General features: G+C 35.5%; 1 protein-coding gene across 1 annotated transcript in view; it reads right to left on the minus strand.

Annotated features, from left to right (window-relative positions):
- The window catches only part of LOC119577537, a 116,278-nt gene that overhangs the window by 99,364 nt on the left and 4,414 nt on the right, over window positions 1–12,500 (minus strand). The window lies entirely within an intron of this gene.

A 12,500-nucleotide genomic window follows, 5' to 3' on the forward strand; every position in this document is an offset into this window, starting at 1 on the left:
AGGATCATTCTTGGTGCCCCTAGAACAACAAGGATTGTGAAGATGAGAACAGAATTTAATTTACCTTCTGTTTACGAAAGAATATTATACATAAATACCACATTTAGTGTCAAATCAGTCAGAGAAGCCCTCCATTGTACAGAGTTCCAAAGACACCTAAAACATAGAATAGAAGGGCTAAATTTGAATGGTAAGACCGATTCCTACTCAAATCCATGGGTACAAGTAACATGCAAACATTTAGCTCAGCTGAACATACCCATAACTAAGACCCTACATGGACGTTCTGTTCCAGCGTGGAAAATGTCGGACCTAAAAATATATTACACGACTGCCTCCAAAAAGTCCCCCTGCTACACTTCAGCAGTATGCACTTGCAATTATAAATGAGCATCTTGAAACTTTGGCCATTCCATATGAATGCTACACTGACGGATCCTTGCAGTCTGGAAACAGAGAAGGATGTGCTTTTGTTGTATATAAAAATAATATTTTGCAGCATCAGGATTGTAGGAGATTCATGAATTCTCCGTACCTCATGCTAAGTGCTACTTAGCATGAGGTACGGAGAATTATGTAACCATGACAAATCATTTGATGTCTTAGAAGATATACAATTGTCGTATCCTAAAGTTGGAATGCAGTATCACATGACCGCATATCAAATGTAGCAAAGCCTTTCCAAGCCCAAGCTGTACGCCGGCATGGCAGTAGATAAAGAACTGTGAAACTGTTCCTTTCTTTAACTGATATAGTACTTATCATAATAATGTTATAGCCTAAAATTCAAATGTAATACCAATATATAATGTTATGACCATGTATCAAATGTACCACAGCTTGCCCACGCCTGTGCAGTTAGCCAGGGTGGTAAATAAAGGAATAAACTAAAAGCTAGGCCTCGCACACATCAATGATTGTAAGTTTAGTCCAATTAGTTTTGTCATTAAACTTACGAGAGGATGTACTGTGGGTAATATTCACGTAATGTCCACCGTTTCAGGAAATAAAATGTCGTAAGTAAGCACGATCTCGTTTAACGACACAATTTAGGAATCATGTGGCAAACTTTGGAATATGATCCTGCTTTCTCGGAAATCCTTGGGAAAGCTTTTATAATCATAATAACTCCGAGAGGAGAAATCTCCTTGTAAATTCATCACGAAAATTAGACGTTGTATTGAAGTGATAATTAAAATAATGTTTGCGTAGTGCTTCTGCTTACAAGCTGGAAACATGTTGAGCTTGGAGCAAACTAAACATAAACTCTGCAATATGCATTTAAAAGAAAACACGAGCTTTGCATTCCAAGTGCCAGGAATACAAGCTTTTGCGAGCAACTACTACGAGGTGCAGTATATTGGAAAGCTTTTGCAGTGAGTCCTTCAATAGAATTAAAGATACAATTAGATTTTATCGTTATTTCTCTGTGGTTCTTTGTAGCATGTTCATACTTGAAATAATTATACCATACTACAAGCCATTAAATCAGCGCTGAAGAGAAATTTCCTAGTGCCACAGAGGAAACTGCAAACAAGGAAAATTGCAGATTCGGAGATAAAAAGTAACACGAAACGACTACAAAGGAGAAAGGAAGGAGGTAAAATAGAGCATGGCTGTATAGAAAGTCGTTTCGGGTAAGAAGGAGCAGGAGAGACATAATGTCTGAGATGTTGTGCTAGGTCAGGACGCACAATGTAGGCTTGGCAAGGTGGCCCTTCTTATAATAGCAGCACGAAACGAGAAGACGTAAATTGCAGGTATCTTACAAAGCAAATCTACTAACACACACAGAACGAGAGCGACGCACATGCAGAAACAGAACGATACGCGCACAGAAAAAGACCGCCCCATAAACAAATAGAAAGTATTGAACTTGCATATATCCCCCTTTCCTCTCCCCTACGCTCTCCGGTTTCTTTATGCTTTCTTTTACTCATCGCTTCTCCTCTATGCTTTTTTTATACGCAACAAGGCAACGTGGTGAAAGGTCACTTGGAGATCACGTTACACACCAGGATGTTGCGATGGAATCCGATATGCTCTTGAGGGAGATGGAAAATGGCTCTCCCCCTCATCCTGGTGATCTCCGTGGCTTGGAAAGCCTCATATTCTCCTTCAATATATATATCAAAACATGCCCCCTTTTACTTCTATAAACCCTATCTATCATCTATGGGTTTTGTGTACGCGCACACAAACTGATACATCGATACATTGTGTGTGTGCGTGTTTTGGGGTTGGTGTGCGTTTGGGGTTTCGTGTGCGTTTGGGGCCCTGTGTGCATACGTATATACATTTTTATACCATATAACATATATACACATACATATTACATAATGTATAAATGATGTAAATATAATAAATAACTATATAAATAGATATACATAAACCCACATACTGGTGTGTTGTTTTGGTGGTTGTGTGTGGGGTGTTGTGTGTGTGTGTGTGTGTGTGTGTGTGTGTGTGGTGTGGTGTGTGTTAATATTATATATATATATAATATATTTTAAAATAATATATATATATATTATATATATGGAATATATAGATATATGTATATATATTTATATATATATATAAATTTTAAAATAATTTTATATATTTTTAAAGCATGTATGTATATGTATATGTATATAAAATAAATTTTATATAATCATATATATATTATATAATATATATATATTTTATATATATATATATAATATTATATATATTATATATTTTATAATAATATATGTTGTTGTATGTAATGTTGTGTGTGTGGTATTTTATTTATATTATAAACATAATTTTTTAATTTTATATATATTATTTTATATTTTAATATTATGTATATATGTGTGTTATTATATTATTATATATATATTTAAATATATTTTATTATATTATATATATATTATACAAATACTATATACAATATTTAAAATATACATAACATACATCATACATACATACATTCATACATAATACATACATACATACATACATACATACACAAAACACAAATAACAAAACACACATAAGCAACACACAACTGCGTTGTGTTGTTGTGGTGTGTGTGTGTGTGGGCTGTGTGTGTGTGTGGTGTGTGTGTGTGTGTGTGTGTGTGTGTGTGTGTGTGTGTGTGTGTGTGTGTGTGTGTGTGTGTGTGTGTGTGTGTGTATATATATATATTTATGTTTATATATATATATAATATATATATATATATATATATATATATATATATATAATATATTATATATAATATATATATATAAATAAATAATATATTATATATATATATATAATATATATATATATATATATATATATATTATATATATATATATATATATATATATATATATATATATATATATATATATTGATAGTGATAGTAATAGTATTAGTATTGATATTCGAATTAGTGTTACTAATAGTAATAGTAATAGTAATAGTAATAGTAGTAGTAGAAGTAGCATTAGTAGTAGTAGTAGTAGTAGTAGTAGTAGTAGTAGTAGTAGTAGTAGTAGTAGTAGTAGTAGTAGTAGTAGTAGTAGTAGTAGTAGTAAAATAATAATAATAATGGTAGTAGTAGTAATAATGATTAAAATAATAATAATAATTCAAATAATAATCATTATTCATTATAATAATCATTATTATCATCATATCTTTATTATCATTATTACTTATATTATCAGCATCAGTATTAATATTAGTACTATCATTATCATTATTACTATCATTACCATTAATACAACCATTAACATCATTATCATTATTGTGATAATCATTTTTAATAATAATACTATCATCATTATTATTATTATCATAACAATAGCAATAACAGTAATAAAAAAAATAATAATAAAAAAAGAATACGAATAAAAACTGTAATAATGATGATAACGACAGAACAACATTAAAATAATAATATCCATGCTGCTGAAATTTAAATGATAATGACAAAATACGACTAATGCACAACAAGCATAGTGACAACGCTGAATCAATTGCAATCACTCTGTACCCAACATCACGGCGCATCATATTTTTGTGGCCAAAGCTATTCCTTTCATCTCCCCTCCATGAATTACTGGAAAGTTTCATCACCTCGGACGATGTTTATGTAACTGCTGCTATTAATATTGCTGCTATTAATATTACTACTACTAATAATAATAATAATAATAATAATAATGATAATAATAAAAATGATAATATTAATAATGATAACAATAATGATGATAATAATAATAATGATAATAATAATAATAATAATAATAATAATAATAATAATAATAATAACAATAACAATAATAATAATAATAATAATAATAATAATAATAATAATAATAATAATAATATTAATATAATATAATAAAATAAATAATAATAATAATAATATATTAATATATTATAAAATAATAATAAAAAAATAATAAAAAATAATAATAATAATAATAATAATAATAATAATAATAATAATAATAATAATAATAATAATAATAATAATAATCACCCTTATACTTTCGTATAAAATAATAATAATAATAATAACAATAACAATAATAATAATAGTGGTATTAACACTAACAATAATAATAATCATAATAATAATAATAATAACAATAATAATAATAATAATAATAATAATAATATTAATGCTTTATGGATCTCTCTTTTCTTTCCTTCTTTCTTCATATCCTCTCCTTCATCTTGTATTCCACCTCTTCCTCTTATAATTTTCTTCGTCCCCCCTCCTCTTCTTCCATTTCCTCATTATCCTGCTCCTCCTCTTCTTCCATCTCCTCTTCCCGTCTTCCTTCTCTTCTTCATCGCCTTTTCTGCTTCTCCTCCTCCTCTTTCTCTACCCGAAATCAAATCCGTCACGTGACCCATTCGATCCGCTCATGACCTCTCCAATATGAATTTCTTTCTACACTCCTTGCCATTCTTCCACCTTCTGTTCCTCTCTCGTTCTATTACCTTCTACTTTTCATTCGTCCTTCTCTTCCTCCCTCCTACTTAGTTTCATTCGCAATCTCTCCCTCTCCTTTCTCCCGGCTCCGTTATGTCCCTCTTTCGCCGCGTGATTTCTTTCCTTCTGTCCCTCTCTTCTCTCTCCTTTCTGTTGCCATGCCTTCTGCCCCCTCATCTCGTTTCTTCCATTATCTCATTTTCTCTTTCTTCTTCGTTTCATCCATCCTTCTTCCCTTCTTAGTTTCAATATTCCTTATCTATCCTTTTTCCCCACTCCCACCCTTTGTTTCTCCTTCTTCACTTCACTTGATTATCACCCCCCCCATCCTTTCTCTCTTTTCCTCTCCTCCTCTTTTTTTCATACTCCACCCGCCTCCACTCCCCATCCTCCAGAATATATATCCCTCTCCCTCTCTCTTTTCTTCTCTTCCTTTTTCATTTTATCCTCCACTCCCCCACCCCTCTCCATACTCCCTCGAGACTCCCGTGACATTTCACCTTGCAACCTTCCCCGGATCAGAAGCCTCCCCGCAGATGTTTTGCAAAATTGCATGGCCCAGACCAACCCCCTTTCCTTCCTTCCTTACTTCGGCCTTCCCTCCCTCTCTCTCTCCCTCCCTCTCACCACCATTCCACCTAACCCTCCCTCCCTCGCTCCCTCCCTCCCATCCTCACTCTTCCACCTACCTACATTCCCTCCTTCCCTCTCCCTCTCCCCTACTCCTTCTCCCTCAATGTTTCAACACCCTACCCCAACCTCTTTCCCTCCTCTCTCTTCTCCCTTTCCGCCTACCCCTTCCCTCATTCCTAAACCCCTTACGACCCTCCTCCCCTCCTACCCCCCCCTTACTCGAATGCCCCCACCCCCCACCCCACCGAGAGCTTGCAACACATTCCGCAAGACTTAAAGTTGAGATGTAGCAGCTTCTTAAGATCACACGCTGGGAGGCAGATGAGGATGCTCTCCGCTGTGTTCCAGGGCGCGGCGGTTCCTCCGAAAACACTTAGGGAACGGGTCTTCGCGGTCTTCAGGTCTTCGGGTCTTTTTCATTTTTATTTATTTATTTATTTTAGGGGGATCTTTTTAGGCGTTCGGGTTATTAGGTCTTCAGTTTTTGAGGTGTTTTAGGTCTCCAGGTCTTTGGGTCTGTGGGCGTTTGGGTCTTTAAGTCTTCGGTGGTTTTAGGAATGGGGGTCTTTAGATTCAATTTTTGTTTTTAGGCTTTCGGGTCTTAGGTGTTCGGGATTTTAGATCTTCGGGTTTTTAGGTTTTCAGGTCTATAGTTTTCGGATCTTAAAATTTTTGGGTATTTAGTTGAACGAGTCTCCGGGGTTTGGGGGGGATTTAGGTCTTCGGGTCTTAAGGGCTCCTACTCTTCAGGTTTCCCTGATCATTAGGTCTTCGGGTCTAGATTTCCGTTTTTTCGGTTTTTGGGTCTGTAAGATTACCGGTCTCTATTTTTTTTTTTTTTTTTTTTTTTGGGGGGGGAGGGGTCCCTAAGTTTTCCAGCCTGTAAGTTATCGGGTCCATAGGTTTCCCAGGTTTTCTAATTTTTAGGTTTTCCGGTCTTCAGGTCCCCGGGTCTTTAGTTTCTTCGCGTCTTTTAGATCATCGGGTCTTTAGTTTTCCAGGTCTGTGGGTCCGTGCGTCTTGGTATCGGTTTTCTTTCAAATATTTGTGACAGATGAATAAATGGGATGATAAATAAATACATGGATAAACGTGTACGTGAATAAGCAAGTAAACTGATAGAGGAAGGGGTGAATGGATAAATGAACGAAGGTACTAATGGATAAACCAAAGGTTATAGAGAAATAGATCTGTAAATATTTCAAAGAAAAGGTAGGATTCACAAACGATCACATTCAGAGACGTACTACTTCAATTAATACATCATTCATTGGCTACTGTCTAAAAATAGTAAAGGTGGGAGGGGGGAGATAAGTGGAAGAGTGAAGAGAATGTAAAAATACAAATCTATGCCAACATTTCTGTCTGTCACGCCATATACTTTTCTCTCACTCTACATATGTGTATATGCATTTTAATATATATGCGCAGATTCATGCACGCAAGTATGCATGCATGCATGCATGAATACATACATGCATACATACATACATACATACATACATACATACATACATACATACATACACACACACACACACAGATGCATGTATGTGTGTGTGTGTGTGTGTGTGTGTGTGTGTGTGTGTGTGTGTGTGTGTGTGTGTGTGTGTGTGTGTGTGTGTGTGTGTGTTGTGTGTGTGTGTGATATATATATATATATATATATATATATATATATATATATATATATATATATATATATATATATATATATGTATATATGTATATATGTATATATATATATATATATATATATATATATATATATATATATGTACATATATTATATAATATATATATATATATATGTATATAAATATATATATGTATATAAATATATATATGCATATAAATATATATATATGTACATATATATGTATATATATATATATATATATATGTATATATATATATATGTATATATAAGAGAGAGAGAGAGAGAGAGAGAGAGAGAGAGAGAGAGAGAGAGAGAGAGAGAGAGAGAGAGAGAGAGAGAGAGAGAGAGAGAGATCTAGAAGGTCCGAGACAGGGGCAGAGATTAAAAGCCGACGTCAGATCGACCAGAAAACACCAGACACAGTAGAATGACAGCCAAATCCGCACCGGGCGGGAGCAAGGACGAGGACAAGGAAGGGGCGCTGGGCCACGCTGGCGGCCGCGGCGCCGACCCGGACCGACTCCTTCTCTTTAAGCTGCACCGCGCGCTCCCTCAGTCGTCACTAAGATACTAACTAATTCTTTTTGCTAAATCCTCCTCGAAACAGTGTCCGCCACGCTCGACTCACTCCGGAAAATATATACGAAAGTGGAACTCTTCATCGCCAAAGAAACGTAGGAAATTCGAAGAGGTTAGACACACAATACATTTAAAGGAAAGGAGAGAGAGGAGGACGGCCAGGAAAATAAGGCCAGGAGATGCAGATGATGGAAGTGTATGGCAACTCGAGGCAGCTGCGACCCTCGGACCAAATGTAGGCCAGAAGTGGAAGCATCGCGAGGAATATAGCCGTGGCAGGGCTATTTTTAGAACTGCGACTATATTGTTGTTAAATCATATCAGTCCCACCTTTTCCCTTATATGCAGTCATGGAGGGAGAGAGAAAAGATGGTTTGTCGTTTCACGTCACGCTGAGTTCGAATGTGATGAGAAAGTATCATGAAAGTATCCGTCTTTTTCCCATTGTTTTGCGCCCTCCCCCCCCTCCTCTCTCTCTCTCTCTCTCTCTCTCTCTCTCTCTCTCTCTCTCTCGCTCTCTTTACAAGTACTTCTGTCACTCACTCTTCCTCTTCTTCCCTTTCTCTCCCTCTCCCACTCCTCTCCCCATTTTCTTTCTTCCTTGGAATTCTCTTCACCCCTTTCCTTCACATCTCGTTGGAGGCTGACAAGCGTGCATCGGCGGAGAACCTAACGTTACAGCGACACTCGAGTCATGAAGACCTCGATATTCCGTTCACATTTCGACAGCTTCACACAGATGCCGATTCGCAAACAAGGGAAACTGGACGATGTATGGCAACTGAAATGAACTTGATCTCTGAGCCAAACAAAAGAGCTGCCGATCTGCGTGAATGGGTGCAGACTTGGAATAGCCTCAGATGTGAAAGTAGAACAGAATACATTCCGTCAATATTCGCAAACGTCACAGCATATGTGCAACTTATTGTCTTGCATTTGCAGGTAGAACTAGTTGTAGTTTTTTGCCATTTCAACCTTTTCTACGGAGCATAAATTCTCCCTGGTGTTCCATCGGTGTTGAAACAAAGACCTAATCATTCTGATCTACGTTTGTCTCAAAGGAACTTACAATCTACATACAACCGTCACTTGTTCCATATCTGATTCCTTTTTAAGTTGCTCTCTATCTTTCTATTTCTTGCTGTATCTACATCCCTATCTCGGTCTCTGTTTATATACCAATCTAGTTGTTTATCTATGTAAGTCTCCTTCCTCATATTCTATATCAAGCTTCTCCTTTAGTATGTGTTTTCTCCACCATTCCAGTCCCCGATCTTTCTTTCTCGTCCTCCTCCTTTTCTTCTCTCTTTCATTTTCTCTCCCCACCCTCTCAAACTCCCTGACACTAACATGCAAGTGTGCATTAGCAGCCACGCATTAACATGTACACAATAAAATTCATGGAACATGTATATCTTCACATTAGTTGGAACAACTCACCTGCAAGTATACTGAGAGCAGCACATCTGGCCTCTGATAAAGAGAGAGAGAGAGAAAGAGAGAGAGAGAGAGAGAGAGAGAGAGAGAGAGATAGAGAGAGAGAGAGAGAGAGAGAAAAGGGTGAAGAGAGGAAGAGAAAAGAGTGGAGAGATAGAACAGACAGCAGAGAAGAGTAGAGGACAGGTACGGCAATGTCAGACTAAGGTACTACTGAAGACCATCAGTAGTAATGGCTACGAGGAATTCAAAACCTTAGATTTCGAAATCGATCTATGGGAGTTAGAGCCATGGTAGAAGTACTCTTCTAAAGTAAAGAATAGAAAACTAATGATAAATGTAAAATAGACCGTCGAAGTTGTATAATACAAGTATCTCATGTCATCTGGAGTTCTGCACAAGGTTTTGTCGCTCACGAAAGTCACTTATTTCTTCCTTGCACGAATCTGCATATTTTCCTTGTGCGTCCTAGACGATAGATGATATACCCAACAACAAACAAACTAATGTAATGTCGTAATATGACGGTCGAGGTTCATAAGACTCATCTTGATCTTACGGACGAAGGGTCGGTGCACGAAAGTCATTTTTTTTTCATCTTTCAGAATCTGTCATTTCTGTGATCATCAATAAATATATCACAATTACATGCGTTTCTTTTTAATATCAGATTATAGTATTGATATATGAGTAGTGGATACATCATTTTAGTTAAGTACTAATATATCATCTGTTCACTTATGTTTCATCATTATATCGTTATTTTTTCACATCATTATTATTATTCTGTTATCATATATTCTACTAATATTACTATTACTGTTGTTTCTATCGCCATTATTATCATTATTATCATTATCATATCATTTCATTATTATTATTATTATCATATATTATTATTATTTATTATATTAGTATGTTAGTAATAGTAGTAGTAGTAGTAGTAGTAGTAGTAGTAGTAGTAGTAGTAGTAGCAGCAGCAGCAGCAGTAGTAGTAGCAGTAGTAGTAGTAGTAGTAGTAGTAGTAGTATAGTTATCACTGTTATAAATATCCTTACAATCATTATTATTATTACCATTATTATTATTATCATCATCATTATTACTATTATCATTATCATTACTATTACTATTATTAATTCATTATTATCATGGCTATGATTATGATCATCATCATAAATGCTATCATTGTTATTACTTTTATTGTTATCATCATCTTCATTATTATCATTATGATTATCATTTCATTATCATTATTTAATTTATATTATAATCTTTGTTATTATTATCATGTTCATCATTATCATTATTATAATCTTTGTTATTATCATTATTTCCATTATTATCATTATCATCATCATCATCATCATCATCATTATTATCATTATTATTATTATTATTATCATTATGTATAAAGTCATCATTACTACTGTCAGTATTAAAAGTAATAGCAATATTGATATTGTCATCTTTATCATTATTATCATCATACTTACTTAACTACTGTTATCATTATCATTATCATAATAATAATAATAAAAACAGCAACAACAATACTAATGATAATGATAATAATAATAACAACAATAATAGTAATGATCATAATAATCAAAATCATCATCATCATCATCATCATCATCATCATCATCATCATCATCATCATCATCATCATTATCATGATTTCTTTCATTATCTTGACCATTATTATTATATCATAATCAACATCATTATTATAAACACTTCTGTTACTATTATCATTATTGTTACCATTACTATCCTACTATTTCTGCTATTACTATAATCTTTATCACTGTCTTTATTTACACTGTTATCCTTATTACAACGATTGTTATCATCATCCTCATCATTACTGTCATTAACATCATTAACATCACCATCACCTCAATCATCACGCCATCCTTATTCCTATCCACAATCTACTCATTATGAAAGCAGGTCACGACTTGCGGTTTGTGGATTCCAATTTGAAAACTGGAGACGCCCCACGCCCAGCCTGTGGCATATAGAGAAACTGCGCCAACCGAACGCATTATTTAAAACATATTTACTCGCACAAAGTAATATCACACCTGAGTAACGTTCAATTAACCATAACGTGACGATTATAGTGCGTGAATTAGTTATGATTTTTTTTTTTTATAACAGCTGCAAAACGAAAAAAATGGCATAATTTTATTTGCATATTAGATGAGAAAATTAGTGACAAATCTTGTGTAACAATGTTTGTTTGTACATTATACATTATTTCTTTTTTTTGGGGGGGTAATCTATATTTTCCTGCCATCTTTCATAGTAATGCTATGGCTGAAGACCCTTGTTGACTATTTGAATGATCTATTAATGATATTGATATTCACGCCAATATTCGATCTTGTCACACTGTTGCTTTACCTCCCTCGGCCATGTAGTTGAAAGAGAATTGCTAACATTTGGTACATCTTGCATTCGTGGACTTTGACGTCATCATCCCCGAATTTAATGGACTAACGCTTGTATCTAGAAAAATGTAAAATTAGTGATGATTTTATTGAAATTGTTGTTACTAAACGTAAATATTACGAGATTCTACATATCCATCCTGCGGTAATTCCTGGCGTTAGGCTTCCGCGTCCCTCTTCGCAACGCATTGGCTTCGTCAGCGGCGCCTCCGCCGTCGACCTCCCGCAGGACAACGCGCGTCCTTCATGGGCGAGTGCGACGCCCCGAGAACCGCCCCCAACGGCCGCCAGCGTGTTGGTGCAGCTTTATATCTCCTGCATACGAGCCCCCGCCCCCTCCCCTTCCCTCCGCCCCCGCCTCATCCCTTGCTGCCCTAACGCCCCTCGCCTTCGCCCCCCCCCCCACTCTCCGCCCTCCAGGTACGAGGGAACTTAGGATCCCGTGACTGGCACTCGGCGGCCGAGTAAAGGTGAGGCGCAGCGAGGACCGAGGTTCAAGGACCTGCGGCGGAGGGCGAGGCTTGGTCTTGCCGCTCCGATGCTGTCGGATTTTCCATCTGCCTCTGGTCATCCCGTTACAAATGTTATAATCATATGTTGGTGTAACTGTTATCATCATTATCATAATTATCATTAATATCATTATTAGTAGTATCATTACCATTACCATTAGTGTTACTGTTACTATTATCACCGTTATCATTATTATCATATCATTATTACGTTCCAATCATAATTATTATTTTTATATTATTATGATTTT

This window comes from Penaeus monodon, chromosome 10 (assembly GCF_015228065.2).
Source record: "Penaeus monodon isolate SGIC_2016 chromosome 10, NSTDA_Pmon_1, whole genome shotgun sequence".
NCBI lineage: Eukaryota > Metazoa > Arthropoda > Malacostraca > Decapoda > Penaeidae > Penaeus > Penaeus monodon.